General features: G+C 38.0%; 1 long non-coding RNA gene across 1 annotated transcript in view; it reads left to right on the top strand.

Annotated features, from left to right (window-relative positions):
- Positions 1 to 19,060, top strand: part of LOC143673545 (uncharacterized) — a 52,895-nt gene extending 33,835 nt beyond the window's left edge. Inside the window, exon 4 of the long non-coding RNA XR_013170436.1 lies at positions 18,902 to 19,060. This is a non-coding gene — a long non-coding RNA (uncharacterized LOC143673545). The remainder of the gene's footprint in view (positions 1 to 18,901) is intronic.
- Positions 19,061 to 22,806: the final 3,746 nt, after the last annotated feature.

The raw sequence follows: 22,806 nt of genomic DNA, 5'->3' as shown, positions 1-22,806 counted from the left end.
GGTGTTGGGGAGAAGGAATCCCTGTAATCTGCTGTACCTTTGCTAGATAGACATGCAATGGATTGCCCTGAGAAAAGAGCTTCCCGACCTCCACCCTGCCTTGAGGAAACAACTTGCCAGTATCCAGTCTTCCCAGAGGAGTTTGCAATCCAACCTCCACCTAAAGATATTAACACTTCAGTGCCTGCTAACACTGTAACTACCTCCCTTGGGGAAACAGCCCTCACTTCTCTGTCTGGAATGACTAATCCTGCTTCACTAGATGAAACTGCAATGAAATGCCCTGAGATACTTGGCTTGAAAGACATTTCTATTTCTTTTCATGACCCACACCTACCACCCCTCTTTTCTTCAAGACCTAGAACTAGAGTAAAGTCCCAACAGGCACCAAAAGATTAGGTAAAAAGTGGGACCCATGCGGAGGTATACTATATTCCAAAAGAACTGCATGAATTTTTCAATCTATATAGACAAAATCAGGGAGATACATGTGGGAATAGATATTAAGGGTGTGGGATAATGGTGGAAGGAATATAAAGTGGATGAAGTTGAATTTATTGATATTGGTCCATTAAGCAGAGATTCTGTATTCAATGTTGTGGCTTGAGGGGTTAACAGTTTGTTTTGTTGGTTGACTGAAACATGGATCAAAAGGTGGCCAACATTGACTGAGGTCAAAATACCAGAATTGCCCTGGTATAATGTAGATGAGGGGATCCAGAGGCTTAGAAAGATTGGAATGTTAGATTGAATTTATCATGGAAGACCTGCTAACATAAACCAAGAATGTCCAGAGGACACATCTTTCACCAGAACCTCAAAAAACAAATTCATAAGACTAGCTCCATCATTCCTGAAGAGCTCTGTAGTCACCCTTCTCTGTAGGTCAGATATTATTGTGAGAACTGCTGTCACTGAGCTGGAATCCTTAAACACAATGGGGATGTTTGTATCCTGAGTTGGCAGAATCCATGTGGTGACTGTTAATCGCCATAGACAAGGTAGGTGTGGCCACCATAATGGACAACAGACTGAAAGTAGCAGCCAAAATAATCTGACCTGCAGAGACTTCTGGTGGTGGCTAGTAGATTAGGGTACACAAAAGTAAAATAGATGGCCAGTCTACATAACTTCTTATATGTATTGCATAAGCAGAAGAATGCTAGGTCAAGTGAACAGAAGTCTAACTTGAATTACAAAAGCAGAGAGTCGCAGCCCCTAAATCAATTCCCAGACTTGAGGCAGTTTACAGACCCAGAGACTCTTGAATGAGGGAGGGCTGGGTACACTTAGGGAAGGGCCCTGTAACACTACCCAAAATTTACACTCCCAGCCTGCTGAAGAAGACCTACAGCCTTTTACCAGGGTGACTGTGCATTGGGGAAAAGGAAGTGATCAGATATTTTGGGGGTGATTAGACATTGGCTCAGAAGTGACATTAATTCCAGGAGATGCAAAAAATCACTCTGGTCCACCAGTCTGAGTAGGGGTTTATGGAGGTCAGGTGATCGATGGAGTTTTAGATCAAGTCTGCCTCACAGTGGGCCCAGTAGGTCCCCGGATCCATTCTGTAGTCATTTTCCCCAGTTCCGGAATCCGTAATTGGAATTGACATGCTCAGCAATCGGCATAATCCTCACGCTAGTTCTCTGACTCAAGGAGTGAGGGCAATTATGGTAAGAAAAGCCAAGTGGAGGCCACTAGAACCTCCTCATACCTAACAAAGTAGTGAATCAGAAGCAATACCAGATTCCTGGAGGGATTGTGGAGATTAGTGCCACTCTCTTTTTTATTTTTTTTGGCATGGGCAGGCACCGGGAATCAAACCCAGGTCTCCAGCATGGTAGGCGAGAACTCTGCCTGCTGAGCCACTGTGGCCCACCCAGTGCCACTCTTAAGGGACTTGAAGTACATAGGGGTGGTGATTCCCACCACATCCCAACTCAACTCTCCCATTAGACCTGTGCAGAAAACAGATGTATCTTAGAGGATGTCATGGTCAAGTTCATGTGTCAACTTCGCCAAGTGGTGGTACCTGTTTGTTTGGTTGGGCAAGCACTGGCCTTGTCTTTTGCTATGAGGACATTTCATAGAATTAAGTCATGATCACGTTGGCTACATCCAAAGCTGATTCCATTTGTAATCAGCCAAGGGGCATGTCTTCTTTAATGAGTGATGCTTAATCTAATCACTGAAAGCCTTTTAAGGAAGATTCAGAAGAGACAGGTTCTCTTCCTGCTTCAGCCAGTGAGCCTTTCCCGTGGCGTTCATCCAGACCCTCTGTTGGAATTGACAGCTTCACAGCCTGCCCTATGGATTTTGGACTCTACATTCTCATGGTTATGTGAGACACTTTTATAAATTTGTATTTATGACTATTTCCTGTTGATTCTGTTTCTGTAGAGAATCCTAACTAATACAACTTGGTACCAAGAGTGGGTCTTAAGAAACAGAATCTTAAAACTGGGTTTTTATGAATGGTTTTCTACTCTGACTAGGCTTTAAGGCTCTAAGGCTCTGATTCCCATAATCAGAATGACATTGCCAATCCATGGAGTGAGTTGGCAGAAGAGATAATCAAAATATCACCATTTGATTCTTCTAATGCTTTGCTTGTACAAAGCCAGGCTCTGGGGGACAATATTTTTGAAGCCTTTATGGAGTTTTGTGGAAATAGGAAGTATAGAGATGTTGGCTGGTTGTTGTTAGATACATTGTATATATTAATGAGTAAAAGGGATGGGCTTAAGACTTCAAACGAGAAGCTTAAATGCTGACAGACGTAGACGTTTCTGTGAGTGTCCTCAAGGAGAATCTTATTTCCTGTAGATGTAGACTTGAGATCTCGGAAAAATCAGACTCAGAATCCTATGGTTAGAATAGCAAATTTGTAACATAAATTGACTTCTCAATCTGGGATGGTGTCTCCAGTTAAAGTGAGGGCATTGATTAGAAAGGAGTGGGACCCTGAAAAATGGGATGGCAACATATGGATGGATAATGATGTCAGCAGCGAGGCTGAAACCCTAGGTCATGATGAGTTTTCTCTAGATAACCCTGTAATAGTCTGCCCCGAGGACATACTGCCCACCTCCAGCCTGCCTTGAGGAGTTGGCCACCCAAACTCCACCTGAAGGGATTAGCCCCAGAGTGATTAATCCTGTTTCACTAGATGAAACTGCAAATGAATGCCCTGAAATAAATGGCCTGGAAGAGACTTTTAATTCTTTTCATGACTCACCCTCACCACCCCTCATTTCTTCCAAACTTATAACTAGGCTAAAGTCCCAACAGGCCTCTAAAGGTGAGGTACAAAGTATCACACATGAGGAGGTATGTTATATTCCAAAAGAACTGTGTGAGTTTTCCAATTTGCACAGACAGAAATCAGGGGACTATATGTGACAATGGATTTTAAGGATCTGGGATAATGGTGGGAGGAATATAAGGCTGGATCAGGCTGAATTTATTGTTATGGGCCCACTAAGCAGAGATTCTGCATTCAATGTTATAGCTTGAGGGGTTAGAAAAGGTATTAACAGTTTGTTTGGATGGTTGGTTGAGACATGGATCAAAAGGTGGCCGACATTACCTGAGGTTGATTCAGAAAGAGGTGGGCCACTGCATAGGCCTTTGGAAAGGGTGGGTCTGACACTTTCTAAAGCTGAAGGATAAGTGAATTTCAGACTTTGAGATCCAATGGTGTTTGCCCTGCAGATTTTACATGTGTATTCCTTCCAATTTCTACTTAAGGAAATGAAAACATGTGTCCTGTGACTGTCCTTCCTTTGTATATTGGCATCAGATAATTTGTTTTGAGATTTATAGGTCCACAGCCAGAAGAGAGTTTGTGCCACTTTAATATCATTTAAGGTATTGCCAAGTTGCCAAGTTGACTAGGGGTGGACATGTGGTAGTTAGATTCAGGTGTCAACTTGTCTAGGTGAAGGTGTCTAGTTTTCCTGCTGTGGACATGAACCAATGACATGTGAACCTCATTTGTTCCCGATTACATCTGCAGTCACCTAAGAGGCATGCCTGCTACAATGAATGATATTTGATTTAATTGGCTGGTGCTTAAATGAGAGAACTCAATGTAGCATAGCCCAAGCAGCTCAGCATACCTCATGTCAGCACTCACAGCTCAGCCCAGGCCTTTGAAGATGCAGAAAGGAATCACTCTGGGGAAAGTTGTTGGAACCCAGAGGCCTAGAGAGAAGGCCAGCAGAGATCGGCCTGGGTGTTCCCATGAAAGAAAGAACCTCAGTTGAAAGTTAGCTGCCTTTCCTCTGAAGAATGATATGTTAACTAAATAAATCCCCTTTTATTGAAAGCCAGGCTGTGTCTGGTGTATTGCATTCTAGCAGCTAGCAAACTAGAACAGAGGATGATAGTGGATTATCCTAAATTTAGCCAAATGGGGACTCCAATTGCAGCTGCTGTTTCAGATATGGTATCATTGCTTTAGCAAATCAACATATCACCTGGTACCTGGTATGCAGCTATTTATCTGGCAAATGCTTTTCTCACAATAGTTGTCAATAAGGATGGCCAGAAATAGTTTGGATTCAGCTAGTAAGTCCAGCAGTACACCTTCATTGTCCTGCCTCGGGGTATATCAACTATCTAGCCCTATGTCACAATCTGGCCTGCAGGTACTTTGATAATTTCTCCCATCCACAAGACATCACACTGGAGCATTATATTGATGATGTCATGTTGATTGGACCTGGTAACCAAAAATAGCAACTACTCTAGACTTATTGATAAGGCATTTGCATGTCAGGGGATCAGAGTTAAATCCAACAAAAATATAGGGGTCTTCTACCTTGGTGAAATTTCAAGATGTCCAGTGGTGTGGAGCATGCTGAGATAGCCCTTCTGAGGTGAAGGATAAGCTTTTGCATCTGGCCCCTTCTATGACCCAAAAGAAGGCACAATGCCTATTTGGATTTTGGAAACAATATATTGCTTATTTGGGTGTGCTACTCTGACCCATTTATTAAGTGACCAGAAAAGGCACTAATTTTGAGTGGGAACAGGAGCCAGAGAAGGCTCTGTGACATGTCCAGGCTGTGGTGCAAGCAGCTCTGCCATTTGGGCCATATGATCCCACAGATCTAATGGTGCTTGAAGGGTCAGTGGCAAACAGGGATGCTGTCTGTAGCCTTTGGTAGGCCCCTATAGGAGAATCACAACACAGACCCTTAGGATTTTGGAGCAAAGCCTTATCATCTGCTGCAGTAAACTACTCTCCTTCTGAGAAACAGTTTTAAGACTACTACTAGGCCTTAGTAGAGATTGAGCATTTAACCATGGGCCACCAAGTTACCATGAGACCTAAGTTGCCTATTGTGAGCTGGGTGTTGTCTGACCCAAAAAACCATGAAGTTGGGCATGCATAGCAGCACTCCTCATAAAATGGACATGGTATATCAGAGTTAGGAAATTAGCAACTTCCTGAAGGCACAAGTAAATTACATGAGGAATGACCCAAATGCCTATGGCCCACACTCCTGCCACATTACTTTATATTCCCCCCAGAACAAAGTTATAGCCTCTTGGGGAGTTCCTTATAGTCAGCTGACTGAGGAAGAGAAAACTCGTGCCTGGTTTGTAGATGGTTCTGCACGATATGATATATAGGGACCACCCAGAAATGGACAGCTGCAGCACCACAACCCTTTTCTGGGATGTCCTTAAAGGACAATTGTGAGGGCAAATCATCCCAGTGGGCAGAACTTTTATCACTGCACCTGGTTGCTCATTTTGCTTGGAAGGAGAACTGGCCAGAGGTGTGTTTGTATATTGACTCATAGGTTGTTGCTAATGGTGTGACTGGATAGTCAGGGACTTGAAAGGACCATAATTGGAAAGTTGGTGACAAAGAGGTCTGGGGAAAAGGTATGTGGATAGACCTTTCTGAGTAGGCAAAGAACCTGAAGATATTTGTGTCTCATGAGACTGTGCACCAGAGGGTGACTTCAGTAGAGGAAGGTGTTACTAATCAAATGGATATGATGACTCATATTGTGAATTGATTTTATCCTCTTTCCTTAGCCACTCTTGCCATTGTCCAATGGGCTCATGAACATAATGGGCATAGTTTTAGGGATGGAGGTTATGCATGGGCTCTGCAACATGGGTCCCCATTCCCCAAGGCAAACTTGTCTACAGTCACTGCTGAGTGCTCAATCTGCCAGCAGCAGAGACCCACATTCAGTCCCTGATGTGGCACCATTTCCCAAAGTGATCAGCTTGCTATCTGGTGGCAGATTGATAGTGGACTACTTCCATCATGGTATGGGCAGCAATTTGTTCCAACTGGAATAGACACAGTTAGATATAGGTTTGCCTCCCCTGCACACAATGCTTCCACAAAAACTACCATCTGTGGACTTACCTAGTGCCTTATGCACTGTCATGGTATTTCACGCAGCATTGCTTCTAGTCAAGGAACCCACTTCATGGCTAACGAAGTGCAGGAATAGTTAAAAGCTCATGGAATGATCTGGTCTTAACATGTTCCTCATCATCCAGAGGCAGCTGGGTTTACAGAACAGTGGAATGGCCTTTTGAAGACCTAATTATGGTGCCAACTAGGTGGCAGTACTTGGCAGTGCTGGGGCAATGTTCTCCAGGAGGTTGTATGTGCTCTGAATCAGTATCCACTGTATGATGCCATTCCTCCCATAGCCAGGATTCATGGATCCAGGAAAACAGGGGTGAAAATGGAAGTGGAACCACTCACTATCACTCCTAGTGATCCTCTAGGAAAATTTTTGCTTGCTTTCTCTGAAACCTTAAGCTCTGCTGGTCTACAGGTTTTTGAAGGAGGAGTGCACCTACCAGTAGACACAACAATAATTTCAGTGAACTGAAAGTTAAGACTGCCACCTGGCCTCTTTGGGCTTCTCATGTCATTCAATCAACAGGCATGAAAGGGGATTACTGTTCTGTCTGGGGTGATTAATCCTCATTATCAAGGAAAAATAGTACTGCAACTACACAATGGAGGTAAAGAAGAGTTTTCCTGGATACAGGAGATTACCTAAGGTGTCTCTTAGTACTACCATTCTCTGTGATTAAAGTCAATGGAAAACTGCAACAACCCAATCCAGGTAGGACTAGCAATGGCCCAGAAACCTCAGGAATGAAGGTTTGGGTCACCTCACCTGGAAAAGAACTACGGCCAATTGAAGTGAATGTTGAGGATAAAGGGAACATGGAATGTGTAGTAGAAGAAGGTAGTGATAAATATAAACTTTGACTGCATGAACAGTTACAAAAACAAGGATTGTGATTGTATGAATATTCCTCCCTGTTTTGTTATGAGTATGTTTGCATTTGTACATAAGCAAATATCTTGTTTTCCTCTTATCGTATGACATGTTATATTGTTTGTGTTATAGTGTTCAAGTTATAGGATATGAACTTTAAGCATGAATGTTACCTAAAGACATGCACTCTATTTTGGAGAAATGTAGTACATTTCCAGTTGTACACAGGACAGTTGAGTCTGTTATTGTGCTCTGTTTGGAAATTAAGTGTGTTTCGAGATAATGTGTGTAGCTTCCAAGTTGACAAGGGATGGACTGTAATAGTTAGGTTCTGGTGTCAGCTTGGCCAAGAGATGATGCCCAGTTGTCCAGTCAGGCAAGCACTGGTCTAACTGTTGCTGCAAGCATAGTTTGTGGCCTATTGATAAACTGAAAGACAGGCATAATAAATGATCAGCCAGTTGATTGCATCTGTGGCTGATTACATCTGCGATCAACTAAGGCATGTCTCCCGGAACAGAGATAATCCAATCAGTTGAAAGCTTTTAAGAAGAAAGACATTTTCACCCCATGGTTGTGTGAGACACCTTTATGAATCTCATATTTTCAAATATCTTCTGTTGATTCTGCTTCTCTAGAGAATCCTGACTAATACAGCTACTGAAAAAGAAAAATTGCCACAGAATAATTCTATATCTGGAAGAACTGTCCTTCAAAAATAAGAGTTTAAAATATTTTCAGGCAAACAGGCAATGAGAGAGTTCATGAAAAAAGAGACATGCTGTACAAGAAATACTAAAGAGAGTGTACAAGCAGATAGGAAAAGACAATGAGAGCTTTGGAAAATAATGTAGAAATGAGGATTATGAGGAATGGTAAATAAAGAAAAAAAAAATAAAATCCTAAAGACAAATGGCAAAATAAATTAATGTCTTTACTGTAATAACATTAAATGTCAATGGATTAAATGCCCCAATCAAAAGACAGAGGCTGGCAGAATGGATTAAAAAACAGGCCCCTTTTATATGCTGTTGACAGGGGACTTACTTTATGGCCAAGGACTAAGATAGGCTGAAAACAAATGGTTGGGAAAAGGTATTTCATACTAGCAACAACAAGAAAAGAGTGGAGGTAGCTAAATATCAGACAAATTAGACCTCAATTGTAAAACAATTAAAAGAAACAAAGAAGGACACTAATATTAATAAAAAGGGCAGTTCATCAAGAAGACATAATAATCATAAAATTGTATGAACTGAGACAAAGTGTTCCAAAATACCCGAGGCGAACACTGACAGCACTGAAAGGAGAAGTGGACACCTCTACCATAATACCTGGAGACCTATTACACCACTCTCATCAATGAACAAAACATCTAGACAGAGGATCAATAAGGAAACAGGTTTTGAATAGCATGACAAATGAACTAGACTTAAAAGACATTTATACAAACATTACACCCCAAATAGCAGGATACACATTTTCCTCAAGTGCTCATGGATCCTTCTCCAGGACAGACCATATGTTGAGTTATAAAGGAAACTTCAATACATTTAAAAAGATCAAAATTATACAAAATGTATTTTCTTGGATCATAATGGAATGAAGTTGGAAATCAATAATAGATTGAAGGCTCGAAATTTTTCAAACTATGGAAGCAAAGCAGCATATTTTTAAACAACTGGTTGATCAAGGAAGAAATTACAAGAGAAATCAGTAAATGTCTCGAAGAAACTGAAAATGAGAACACAACATATCAAAACATACTGGATGCAGAAAAGGTAGTGCTGAAAGGAAAATATATTGCCCTAAATGCTTAAATTTAAAAAGAAGAAAGAGCAAAAATCAAGGAATTAACTGCTCATTTAGAGGAACTAGAGAAAGAGCAGCAAGCACCAAAGAAAACAAAAGGAAAGAAATAACAAATATTAGAGCAGAAATAAATTAAACATGAATGTAATGTAGAAAATCAACAAAACCAGAAAGAGGTTTTTTGGGAAAATCAATAAAATCAATGGGCCCTTAGCTGGGCTGACCAAAAGGGAGAGAGAGAGGATGCAAATAAATAAAATCAGAAATGGGAAAGGGAACATAACTACTGACAGTGCAGAAATAAAGGAGTTAATGAAAGGATACTATGAGCAACTATAAGCTAGCAAACTAGACAACCTAAATCAAATGGACATCTTCTAGAAAAGCATGAAAACCAGCACTGATTCATCAAGAAATAAAGAGCTCAACAAACCAATCACAAGAAAAGAGATTGAATCAGTTATAAAAAACCCACTACCAAATAAAACCCAGGACAAAATGGCTTCACAGATGAACTCTACCAAGCATTCAGTAAAGAATTAGCACCAAATCTGCTCAAATTCTTCAAAAAAACAAAAAAAAATTGAAGAGGAGGGACAGCTACCTAATTCATTCTATGAAGCCAACATCATCCTAATACCAAAGCCAGACAAAGACACTACAGGAAAAGAAAATTACAAACCAACCTCTTTAATAAATATAGATGCAAAAATCCTCAACAAAATACTTGCAATTCAAATCCAGCAGCACATTAAAAAAATCATACACCGTGGCCAAGAAGGTTTTATTCCAGGTATTTAAGACTGGTTAAACACAAGAAAATCAATTGACACCACATCAAAAAATCAAAGCAGGAAAACCACATGATCATCTCGATTGATGCAGAAAAGATATTTGACAAAATTCAACATCCTTTCTTGATGAAAATACTTCAAAGAGGAATAGAAGGATACTTAAAATGATAAAGGGACCATATGGAAAGTCCATAGATAACATCATAATTGTTTTAGCTTGCTAAAGCTGTGGAAATAAACATCAGAAATGGACTAGATTTTATAAAGGGAATTTATTTAGTTACAAATTTACATTTCCTCAGAGAAACAGCAGCTAACTTTCTTCTGGTTTTCTTTGTCACATGGGAAAATACATAGCAACTACTGCTGATCCTCTCTCCCAGCTTTTGAGTTCAAATGGCTTTCCCCAGAGCTTTACTTTCTGCATCTCCAAATATCTGGGCCTGTGTCAGATCTGAGCTCTGAGCTGAGTTGTGCAGGACTGTTGGGATGGCTGCTCTGTCTTCCGACTCCTCCTTTTAAGCCCCCAGCTAATTAAATTAAATGTCACTCATTGAGGAAGGCACTCCCGTTAGCCAACCACAGATGTAATCAGCCATAGATGAAATGCACATGCTGATGTTTTAAGTCCATAGCAACAGAACATCTGGACACTAACACCTGGCCAAGTTGACACCTGAACCTAACTACTACAGGTTCCAACACTTATCAACTTGGCAACTATACACATCACCCTAAAGCATAATAATATTTAAATAGCAAGCAATAACAGATATATTTTTCATGGTCTCTAAATAGAAAACAATAACAGACTCTTTTTTTTTTTTTACCTAAGAATGCTCATCTGTCTTGCATACAATGCACTAAATCTTTCCATATAAAAAAATACATTCATTTCATCACAATATCAAAAAAGCCTTTAATCATTTCAGTAATAATACAAATACAATACCAACTCAAAAATAGCACACACTCTCGTCAGAGTCAGTTTCAGGTATGTTCTGTCTTAAGGCGAAATTATCCTCTGGCTGTGGGCCTGTGAACTTAGAGCAAGTTATCTGCTTCCAATATACAAAGAAGGAGCAGTCATAGGATAAACTGTCCCATTCCCACAGGAAAAAATTGAAAGGAAAACAATGTTCACTGGACCTAAACAAATCTGAAAACCTTCAGGGCAATCTCCATTAGATTTCAAATCTGAGAGTCATTCATCCTTGGGACTTTAGAAAGTAGCAGTTCCACCCTTTCCAAGGACCTACATGGTGGCCCTGCTTTCTCCAAACACTGGGATGAGGTTTTCAACATTGGGGACACCACCTTTTTTGTTTTTTAGCTCCATCCTCTTCAAGCATCTGGATGGCACCCAGATTCTTTGCCATCTCTGGAGCACATGCTCAAACCTTTCAGATCAATGGGATGGCAGCCAGGCTACACCCAATCCCTGGAGAATACTTCACCATGTCTGAGGTTTGGGGCACCAGAACTCTTCCTGAACGTAGAGGCAGAAGGCCAACCCTCTGCGTCTAGGGCAAACTCTGCCCCTCCACATGGACAGGTGGATCCCCTCTCCTGGTGTAAGGTTTCTCAGCTTCCATGGTCCTGACTCTGAGGTTATTTTACCTTTACTCTGTCCCTTTTAGTCCAGACTGGCAGTGGTTCCATTTAGAAAGAACTTGCAAAAAATTGTTGACTTAGCATGTAGCATACAGGGATCAAAGCCATCAGACAATTGGACTTTCCACATGTCCTTTCTAGATAACTCCATCTCCAACCTGGCTTGCCCTGTAATGACTGACTGTTTCTGTGTTTGGTTAAAACCTCATGTGGGGCCCTATTCTCTGTGGTCTCACTTTCGGGAAGCCCAGAATTTTTCCAGACCATCAATTTCTTGTTTTGTTGTACTAAAAAATTCAGTTCTTCGCTTATTGCTTTCTTGTTGTATTTTACTATAAGGCACAAGAAGAAACCAAGCTGCACCTTCCATACTCAGTTTGGAAATCTCCTCAGTCAAGTATCTCAGATCATCACATTAAAATTCTCCCTTCCATCCAGCAACAGGACTCAATTTTTCCAATTCTCCACCACTTTAAAACAAGGGTCACTTTCCATCCAATCTGCAACGTATTCCTCATTTCTGTCTAAGGTCTCAACAGAAATATCTTTAGAGTCCATGTTTCTACAATAGTCTCTTCAAATCAGTCTAGGCTTTCTCTATCAAGCTCCTCAAAGTCCTTCCAGAACCCTCCCCTTATCCATTTTAAAAGCCATTCCAACATTTCTGTTATTTGTTAACACATCAGCACTTAACTCCTCTAGTACCAAAATTTATTTTAGTTTGCTAAAGTTGCCAGAATGCAATACAGCAAATGGGCTAACTTTTATAAAAAGGATTTATTTAGTTACAAATTTACAGTTTCTCAGAGGAAAGACAGCTGGCTTTACTCTGACTTTCTATGTCACATGGAAAGGCACACTGTGACATATGCATCTGCTGAGCTTCTTTCCTGGTTTCTGGATTCAAACTTCTTTCTCCAGGGCATTTCCTTTCTGAATCTCCAAACTTCTGGGTTTGTATTGGTTCTGAGCTGAGTTGTGCTGAGCTGTGTGGGGCTGTGCATATCTCTGTGGAACTGCAGCTCTCCATTTGAACTTCTCCTTTTATGTCTCCAGCTAATTAAATTAAATGTCACTCATTGTGGAGAACAGTCCCCTTAGCCAACCAGAGATGTAATAGCCATAGGTGAAAATCACGAGCTGATGATTTAAGTTCACAGCAACAGAACAACTGTGTGCCATCACCTGACCAAGTTGATACCTGTATCCAGTATGCAGTTCTCATTGTGGACAGACTGAAAGTTTTGTCTCTAAAACCAGGATTAAGGCAAGGAATGCCTGCTGTCACCATTGTTATTGAATATTGTCCTGTAAGTTCTAGCTAGAGAAATTAGGGGAAAAAATAAAATAAAAGACATCCAAACTGGAATAGAAATAGTAAAATTGTTTGCAGATGACATTATCCCATATGTAGAAAATCCAAAAAAATCTATGGTAAACCCACTAGAGTTAATAAATGAGCACAGCAAAGTAGCAGGATACAAGATCAACACGTTAAAATCAATACTGTTTCTATACAACAGTAATGAGCAATCCAGGGAAGTAATCAAGAAAAAATTTCATTTACAATAGCAATCAAAATAATAAAATATTAGGAATAAATTTAACCAAAGAAATAGAGACCTACACACAGAAAACTACTAAAAATTGCTAAAAGAAATCAAAGAAGACCTAAATAAATGGAAGGATATACCATGTTCATAGATTGGAAGATTAAATATATTTAAGATGTCAATTCTACCCAGATTGATTTTTAGATTCAATGCAATAACAATTAAAATACCAACAAATTATTTTTCAGCAAGAGAAAATCTAATAATCAAATTTATTTGGAATGGCAAGTTTTGCTGAATAGCCAAAAATATTTTGAGAAAGAAAAATGAAGTGAGAGATCTCACACTACCTGGCTTTACAACATATTATAAAGCTGCATTGGTCAATACAGCATGGCACTGGCATAAAGATAGGGATACTGAACAATGGAATTGGATTGAATGTTCAGAAATAGATCCTCTCATCTACAGACAATTGATATTTGATGAAGCAGTCACATCAACTCAACAGGGATAGAGCAGCTTCTTCAATGAATGGTTCTTGGGGAACTGGACAAACATATCCAAAAGAATGAAAAAGAACATGTATCTCACATCGTATAAAAAAAATAGCTCAAAATGGATGAAAGACCTAAACATTAGCACTAAGAAAATAAAACTTTTAGAAGAAAATGTAGGGAAATATTTTAAAGATCTTGGAATAAGAGGTGGTTTCCTAAACCTTATAGCCAAAGTGTGAGCAATGAAACATGAAATAGATAAATTGGATCTCAAAATTGAATACTTTTGCACATCAGGGACTTTTTCAGGAAAGTAAAAAGGCAGCCTATGCAATGTGAGACAATGTTTGGAAACCACATTACAGATAAGGCTTTAATATCCAGAATATATAGACAGATACTACAACTCATCAACAGAAAGACAAACAATACAATTAAAAAATGGGGGGTAATGTGACAGTGGCTCAGCAGGCAGAATTCTTGCCTGCCATGCTGGAGACCCAGGTTTGATTCCACGCAATAAAAAAAAAAAAAAAAAATGCTCAATTTTACTGGCTATTAAGGAAATGCAAAATCAAAATCACAATGAGATATCTCACACCTATTAGAATGGCTATTAGAAAAAAAAAAAAAAAAGAAAGAAAGAAAACTACAAGTGCCAGATGGGATGTGTAGAAAGTGGGTGGCACATTTATTCACTGTTGGTAGGAATATAGAATGGTGCAACCACTCCGGAAAATAGTTTGGTGGTTCTTCAGGAAGCTAAGTATAGAATTGCCATATGACCCAGCAATCCCTTACTAGGTGAAGCTAAGTATAGAATTGCCATATGACCCAGCAATCCCTCACTAGGTGTATACTCAGAAGAACTGAAGGCAGGGACATGAATAGACATTTGTACACCGATATTTATAATGGCTTTATTCTCAATTGCCATGAGATGGAAACAGCCCAAATGTCCCTTAATGGACAAGTGGCTAAACAAACTGTGTTTAGCCTTACACCTGTGAATATTGCACAGGTGTAAGACAGAATAAAGTCTTGAAACATGTAACAATGTGAATGAACCTTGAAGACATTATGCTGAGTGAAATTAGCCAGAAACAAAAGGACAAATACTGTATAGTCTCATTAATTTGAACTAACTATAATGAGCAAACTCTGAGAGCTAAAGTTAAGAACCTGGTTCTCAGGAGATAGAAAGATGGTAGAAATTGGGCATTTGATTGTTGAAGGAGTACAGAATTTTCAACAGGATTGACTGTGAAGATCCAGAAATGGGTAGCACAATACTGTCTGATGGTAGCATGATATTGTTAGTGTAATGAACAAAGCTGACTATGAGTGTGGTTGAAAGATGAAGGGTAGGGGCAGGGATGACACCAGAAGGAAAGCTAGAGGATAAAACCTGGGACTGTATAACTTACCAAAGCCTAGAGTGGACAATGATGGTGATTAAATGTACAAATACAAGGAAGTTTTTACACGAGGAAGGGCAAATGAGTTTCACCATTGTAAGGTGTTAAAAATGGGATCCCATATGGGGAAAAATACAGTCCATGCAAGCTAAGGTCATAATTAACAGTAACATTGTTATATGCTTCTGTTAAGTTTAACAAAGGTGATATATTAAAGCTGAATGTCATTAAGAGGGGAATATATAGGAGGGCTACAGGATTCTTGTTGTTTTTGTTGTTTCTTTTAGTATTTTTAATTTTTAAATTATTTTCTCTTTTTAATTTTTTAAAATTATTTTTCATGTTTTTATTTTTTATTTTTCCTCTTCTTTCTTTGAAGAAGAAATGGAAATGTTCTCATATAGATTCTGGTGGTGAATGCATAACTATGTAATTATACTGGAAGCTATTGATTTTTCACTTAGGATGGATTGTATGGTGTGTGAATAAAATTGTGTAAAAAATAAACAGAAAGATACAAGTGCTGGAGAAGATGTGGGGTGGAAAATATAGCTTTTCACTGGTGGTAGGAATGTAGAACAGTGCAGCTCCTCTTGAAAGGAGTGTGGTGGCTCCATAGGAGGCTAAATATTTGGTTGCCATATGTTCCTGAACCCTGCTATTTGATATACAGTTGGAAGAACTGACATGTATAGACATTTGCATGCTGGTGTTTATGGCGACAATTTTCATGATTTGCAATGTATGAAGGTAGTCTAGGGGTACATCAATTGATGAATGGAAGGATGAACTGTGGTGTACACATACAATGGAATGTTGAACACTTACAAAAAGGAATGAAGTTGTGAGGCATGCAACTATGTGAATGAACCATGAGGACATTATGTTGAGTGAAATAAGCCAGAAAAAAAGAGACAAATATTGCAAAGCCTCACTAATACAAATTAACTATAATGAGCAAATGCTGAGAATTGAATTTGAGAGCATGCATTATCAGGGGCTAGAACATGGCAGATATTGGACAACCAATGATTAAGGAATACAGAATTTTCAATAATACTTATTGTGAAAGTACCTAGACTATAAGCTCTAAGAGCAGTCACATCCATTCCTGAGTTTTAACTCTTCTTTCTAAATTTTGAGATGCTAAGCAATTTGTGTACAACCTGGCAGTTCCCTGGAACTTTGTGTATCTGTGTGACACATGAGACTCAGAGTTCTGCAGCTTTGAAGGTCAACATTATTCCTTCCAGCAACTGTTAAAGAAATTGAAAAAGAGATCAGGCTTCAATTACAGGTATGAATGAAATGGATTTGGTTAGGACTAAGGTAAATCAGAATATAGGGCAATGGATGAAATTTACTGTAGCTTCAAACTTCAACCTCTGTGTGAGACCAAAGGAAGAGATGTATATTTGTTGCAAAGTTATATTTTCTGTAACACATTATCTAACTTAATTTATATGGTCAGTTTATTCAAGCACCATAATTACATGGAACCTTTAATAGAGAGTGATATCTTGTTGGTTTGTATAGGTTAGAGTGATGCCCCAATATATTCCAGAGTAATCTGGGCAGAAAATTTTTAAAAACAGTACTTGCAAAGTTCCCCTCAGGGACTGGGGAAAATGTGGAAATATTAAACTTCCCTACCTTAAGAAGTCCTGATATTCTCACAAGCATTAGGGCCTCCAATTTATTAAGTCAAGTCCTTGAACTTTGGGCCTGCCCTTATAAAACTCTTTCCTGGAAAGGATCAGCTAAGCTTTCTTATAACTATGACTATGAATCACTCCCACCAAACCTCTTAGTTGCTCAGTTGTGGCCTGTCTCTCTCAGCTAATTCTGCAAATAGACACATTACCCTCCCCCCTATCTGGGACATGACTCCCAGGGATGAGCCTGGCTCTGGCATTGTGCAACTGAGAATGACTTCTTGACCAAGAGGGGTAAGACATGAAACAAAGTTTCAGTGGCTGAGAGATTTCAAATCAATTCTAGAGGTCATTCTGGAGGTTATTTTATATAGTATATAGATATCCCTTTTCAGTTTTGGTATATTGGAGTTGCTAGAAGGAAATACCTGAAACTGCTGAACTGTAATCCAGTAGCTTGATTCTTGTGGATGATTGTATATAGCTTTTAACCTGTGATTATGAACCTTGTGACTGATACTCCCTTTGTGCTGTGTATGGACAGATCAGTAATAAAATAAAGAAAAATAAATAAATAAATAATAGTGGGGGATAAGAGGTATGGGATATGTTTTGGGTGTTTTTTTTAAATTTTTAATTTATATTTTTCTTGGAGAAATGAAAAAACTCTAAAATTGATTGTGGTGATGAATGCACAACTATCTGATGATACTGTGAGCCACTGATTGTATGCGTTGGATGGATTATTTGGTGTGTGAGTGTATATCTCAATAAAATTTCATTTAAAAATATGAGTAAAAATCTAAGGATGTAGGTTATGAATATCATTGTGACCAGAAAGGATTTATTAATGCTTATGTGCTTCCCCACCCACATCTCTTCTTGCTACCAGCCCTCCCGTTCTCATATACACACATACATGCAGCCCCAGGCACACACACAGAGCAAATGTGATTGTATTTTACTTGCACAGATCTTGTTCTTATCTGTTCCTCTGGTTCTCAGGTTTTTGTTAGGAAGAATCAGGAGGCCATATATACCAAACTGGAGACTTGAGAGGAAATCTGAAGGGTAATTAAGATACTCAGACCAGAGATTTTGAGAAATATAGAGCAAGAAGATTAGGTGTAAAATGGTTATGAATTAGGAATCTCCCACAGAGCCACAAGATGTGGAAAAATTTGGACAGAATTCATTGTTTTGTAGATTTAACATCTCTTAATAATGCTTTGAAGGGCACTGATTATTTTTGATTCATATGATATCATTTTAGTAAGGTGGCTGCTCAACTATCAGAAATTGTGAAGTAATCCATGGTCTGTCAGTTATTTCGAATGAAATGTAGTCAAGGGAGACATATTTGGTAAATTTCAACTTGGATCCCTGAAAATATAGCAGCCTAGGAAAAGTACTAAAAAATATCTTGATGGCAACTCACCAACATTGTCATATTTCTAGGAGCAAGTTTGGGCCATGAGGCAACCAAGGAAATTGGAAAATAGTGTGAATAAGCAGCCCTGTTTGATCTCAAAATGAAAAATAGGGTTCCTCCTATTTGCTGTAGGTAGCAACAAGGGTTCATGAGTAAGAAAAGCGGAAGAGGCTCTGTGGATGCAGATATCAAGAATCATAACCCATAGTACAATGCCAAGTGCAAAAAGTTTCCTTATATTAATTTGGTGACAACTTGCTTTCAAGTTTAATTTTAATAAACTGAAGTCAGTAGCCTCTATAATAAAATATGCTCCTCTCAAGTATTTCCTAAACACTCATCTTTTAAGGATGAATAAAACATGAAATTGCATCAAACAATGGGAAGAAACAGCTACCACAAATACAGAGGAAATTATGTAAACAATGTTTAAAAATTAAAAGGAAATAGAAACAAATTTTATCAACAGCTACATTATACATGCTAAAATTAAGAATACAAGGTATTTTGAAACAATAATAACAGAAAGGTGAAGGCAGATACTAGACTGTAAAATAAAATTTAAAAGTTAGCTTTCTAATGAGGTGGCAGAGATAGAAACCTAAACAGGGAACAATTAAAATTGTGAAAAGCTACAAACTAGTTGACAAAATTGTGGTACATTGAATTATGCACTACAACAAAAACATGCTCCTAATTTCAATCTCCATTCCTTTGGGTGTGAATTTATTTGTAAAGAAGACCCTTTGGAGATGTATTAGTAAAGCATCACCTAACTGTAGTAGATTCAATTATGTACCCTCTTAAAAGACGTGCTCTTCATCTTAATCTACATTCTTGTAGGCAGCCTCTGGAAGTTAGGGGAAGGCAGAGGAACAGACACAAGGAGAAACTGTCACGTGACGAGAGGAAAAGCTGCAAGCCAAAGAACCCCATGGATTGCGCAAGTCAGCATGAAAACACTGCAGACCTTGGCTTGCAAATGGCCTTGCATGTGGACTTCTAGCCTCTGAAATTGTGAGCTAATAAATGCTTGTTCTTCAAGCCAACCTATTGTGAGGCAGCATAGCAAACTAAGACAAGAATTAATATCAGAATTAAAAAGTAAAATCCAACGATAGCAGAATTCAAACTACAGATAACAGTTTAATTCCAAAGTTTCTATTTAGTGGTTAAAATTCATGCTTTGAAAGAATATTTAAACACAGACACATGTTCCCCTTATAATGTTAATTACAGTGCAACAGATACACACAAGCTTACCTATATTATTTACTTATAACTCCCTTTCATATAATATATATATAAAGAAATGGGAGAGTATTTCCTGTAATACCTAGAGCTATTTTAACTTTTTACTTTTTTAAGTGTTTCTTTTTTCTAAAATGAAATGATTTGTTTTCACTACCAGAAATAACTTCCTTTGTAATATTTCTTTAAAATATTTTCGGAGAATATGTAGGTGCTTTTTTTTAAATGTTTACATTGCTTCCAGTATTATCTATGCAGAATTTATAAAAGATGTTCAAAGTAATTACTATACGCAGATTTTTACAATCTCTAAGAGAATTTAAGTAATACCTTTCCTATTTTTCATTTTACCTTATTTCTCTTTGTAAATATTAAAAAGTAAAAGATGATAAAATCAATTCTTCACCTTTTTAAAAAGTGTCACAAACTAAAGTCTTTGCATATTTTCTAAATATATCCAGTGTCTGCTGTTTTAATATTTGTACTAATTCACTCTGTACACTATGTCTTTTTTAGAAAAAGAAAAATTGTTTCCATTCTTGAAAGGAACACATTTATAACTGAATAGAGTCAGAAATAAAATAGTTCAACAGAGTTCAAATCCGTGGTCTTTTGATGTTTTGCACAAGCTCATAGCGTCTCTCGGTTCACGTCAATGATTCAGAATTGTGCTCCAGGAAAAACCCTCAAAAAATGATCCTTTTGTCTCAAATAGAGTGTCCCACTAATATTGTAGGTTTTGACAATACAAAATGAAAAGAAGAATATAAGCTAGAAGAGGAATAGCATATTATTGTGAGTACAGAAATGGTGGAACATTTTTCAAATTTTTGTCTTTCTTCTAATGTTTTATTATTTAATGTTCTTAAACTTCATTATAGAAGAAAATATCTGCATCCTATTGTTTTCAATTTATGAATTTCAGCATATATGAATCACTGCATTTCCTCCAATAAAATCCATGATTTTTCAATCATAGGATCATATAGCCCATATTATAATACTAAGTGTAGAATAGTTTCACTTTTCCCTTATATCAATTTAATGATGACTTGCTTTCAATTTTAATTCTACTAAACTTCAGTTAAGTGTTCTAAAATATACTATGCCCCTATTAAATATTTCCTAAACAAAAGCAAGTTAAACTGCAATTATAAATTTAATTTCTTCTAATTTTAAATTTTATAAGCCATGATAAGCTAAGATATTCTGCATCAGTGTTCTAAAGTTGCACTAGCTGACTTGAAAATCAACTTTCAGCATTTGGGGGAGAGAGAAAGAGAAAAGGAGAGGAGGTGGGGGATGGCTCGTTTGTCCTCACAGTTAGTCTCTATTTTCTTACTTTATGCCATTTTCCACTTAAAATGGAAATCTCATTAGAAGAGACAATGCCGCAGTAAAGAATGTCTACGAGTTGTATTTCCCCCTCTTAGGTTTTTCAGTGGGCACAAATGCTTTTCTGAGACTGTTCTTCTCCATCTTAAAGGATTCTCATGATAAGGAACTGACTTTTCCTATTACAAGTGCCAACTTTGTAAGTGGTTTAAACAATTGTCCCAGAGTAACACGAGGAAACCTACCAAATGCATATCACATAGACCGCCAAACAGCTACCAGGCTCCAGTGGCTTTCAATCGCCATCCACTCAGCTCCCTGAAAGTATATTTTAAATATTTTTCTTACTATTACAGGCTTTTCATTTTTCTGCCTGATTTTGCTTTTCCACATTTTAATGTCTACATACAAAGAACAATTGCTAAAATGCTAAAATAAGGTAACAGATATTCTGTAAGATTGAATAATGTGAATAGATATCTGCCCCAGACGCTGTCATCTGACAAGTAGAATTTCTTGCTTTTATTTTATAGGTCAGCAGAAGGTAAGAGAGGTTAAGATTCTCTTTTCTGAAGTAGCAACTTAAGTAAGAGAGGATTACTTTCCTTAAAAACAATTATGGAAAGCAATGCACTGTGAAGGTTATGTGTGTGGACAATGGAGTCAAAATGACGAGGGTCAAATCCTTTCTTCTACTTTCCTGTTCTTTAACTCTCTAAGTAGTACATTTTCTTCACTTTCCTCCTATGTCAATTTCCTTCTCTGTAAATTGGGGATAATAATATCAACCTCACAAGATTGTTGTGAAGACCGTCATATGTAAAGCACGGGTAAATGATAAGCAATATATAAGCTAATTGTACAATAAAGAAAATGTTGACATTATATAGGGCACCTTTTCTCAGTAGAGACTTCTTCTTTTATTATTATTCTGATTTATCCAAGTAGTTAAATTTTGGGGTATTTGCCAAACACACACTCCTTTGAAAATATTCCACATTAACAGCCCCTACTAATAGAACTGTATTTTCACCACCTACCAGGTGATGCCAGCTGATTATGTCATGGAGAAATGGAGCATATTTCCTCTTGTGGCATTCCACCTAACAGGGATTGAATGAAGAGATTCAGAAAACATTCTGAATGAGCAGTGTTCTGAAAGTGTCATGTAGTTTGGGGTAGGCAAACTTATTCAGCCATGCTTTAGCAGAGAGAATCAGAAAAAGAGAGCCTGGGAAATGTGGAACAACAAGAGACCTTGTAGACATTGCAGTGTACATCTCAATTTCCTGACTTTCCCATTCTACCTCCTTTTAAGTATATAATTAGCCCGCTAAAACCTTTGTCATCATCATTTGGATTGAAACAAAGATATGCTCATTCAACGTGTCCCCTTTTCACTTAAATTTAGATGAGTGATTTCTGTTTGTTCCAACTAAATGATCCTTGCCTCAGGCAGGTGTCTGTGGCAAAACTATAGGCAGGCATTGAATGATACATATAAACATACTTTGGGAAAGAGGACAATTTTCAGCATGTCTGTGCTGAAAATGAACTTAAGAATTTGTTTCCCTCATATCAGGTGACAGATACTCAGAAAGAAGTACATAAAGAAAAGACTCTGAAACAAAAATAGAGAGACATTTGCAAAAAGAGGATAGAAATGCTTAAAAGAGACAATACAAAACAGGTAAACTCTTTCAAGGGCGTGTTGAAGGAGAAATTGACAAGATGATACCAGTTTATTAAGAGAATTGGAAGAAAAGGAGCTTAGGTAGAAGAGAAGATTATGATGATGATGATGGTGATAGCTGAATATATTAATGGAAGTAGTAACATTTTAGTGACGCTGCAAAGTATAATAGAAAGAACTCAGAAATTGATCTTTCATTGATTTGAGATAGAATCCCAAATCTGCAACTTAATCTTTGTGTGGTATTGGAAAAATTGGAGAAATGAGTTCATGCCCTCACTCAGCCTTCTTATCCTAAAATTGGAATAGCATGCTTACCATGCAGAATTGTCATAAAGATTTGGAGTAAGGAACTTGTTTTCAAATGAATCTGAGTTCCCTGGTTCATCATAAGTGTTCAACAAATGTCTTTTGTTCTTATGATTATTTTTACTATTACATCCAGATCACTATGACCATTAATGAAGAA

The sequence above is a fragment of the Tamandua tetradactyla genome, chromosome 2 (genome assembly GCF_023851605.1).
Source record: "Tamandua tetradactyla isolate mTamTet1 chromosome 2, mTamTet1.pri, whole genome shotgun sequence".
Taxonomy (NCBI): domain Eukaryota; kingdom Metazoa; phylum Chordata; class Mammalia; order Pilosa; family Myrmecophagidae; genus Tamandua; species Tamandua tetradactyla.
Note: the sequence above shows the minus strand (reverse complement) of the source record. Positions and strands in the feature narration are given on the sequence as shown.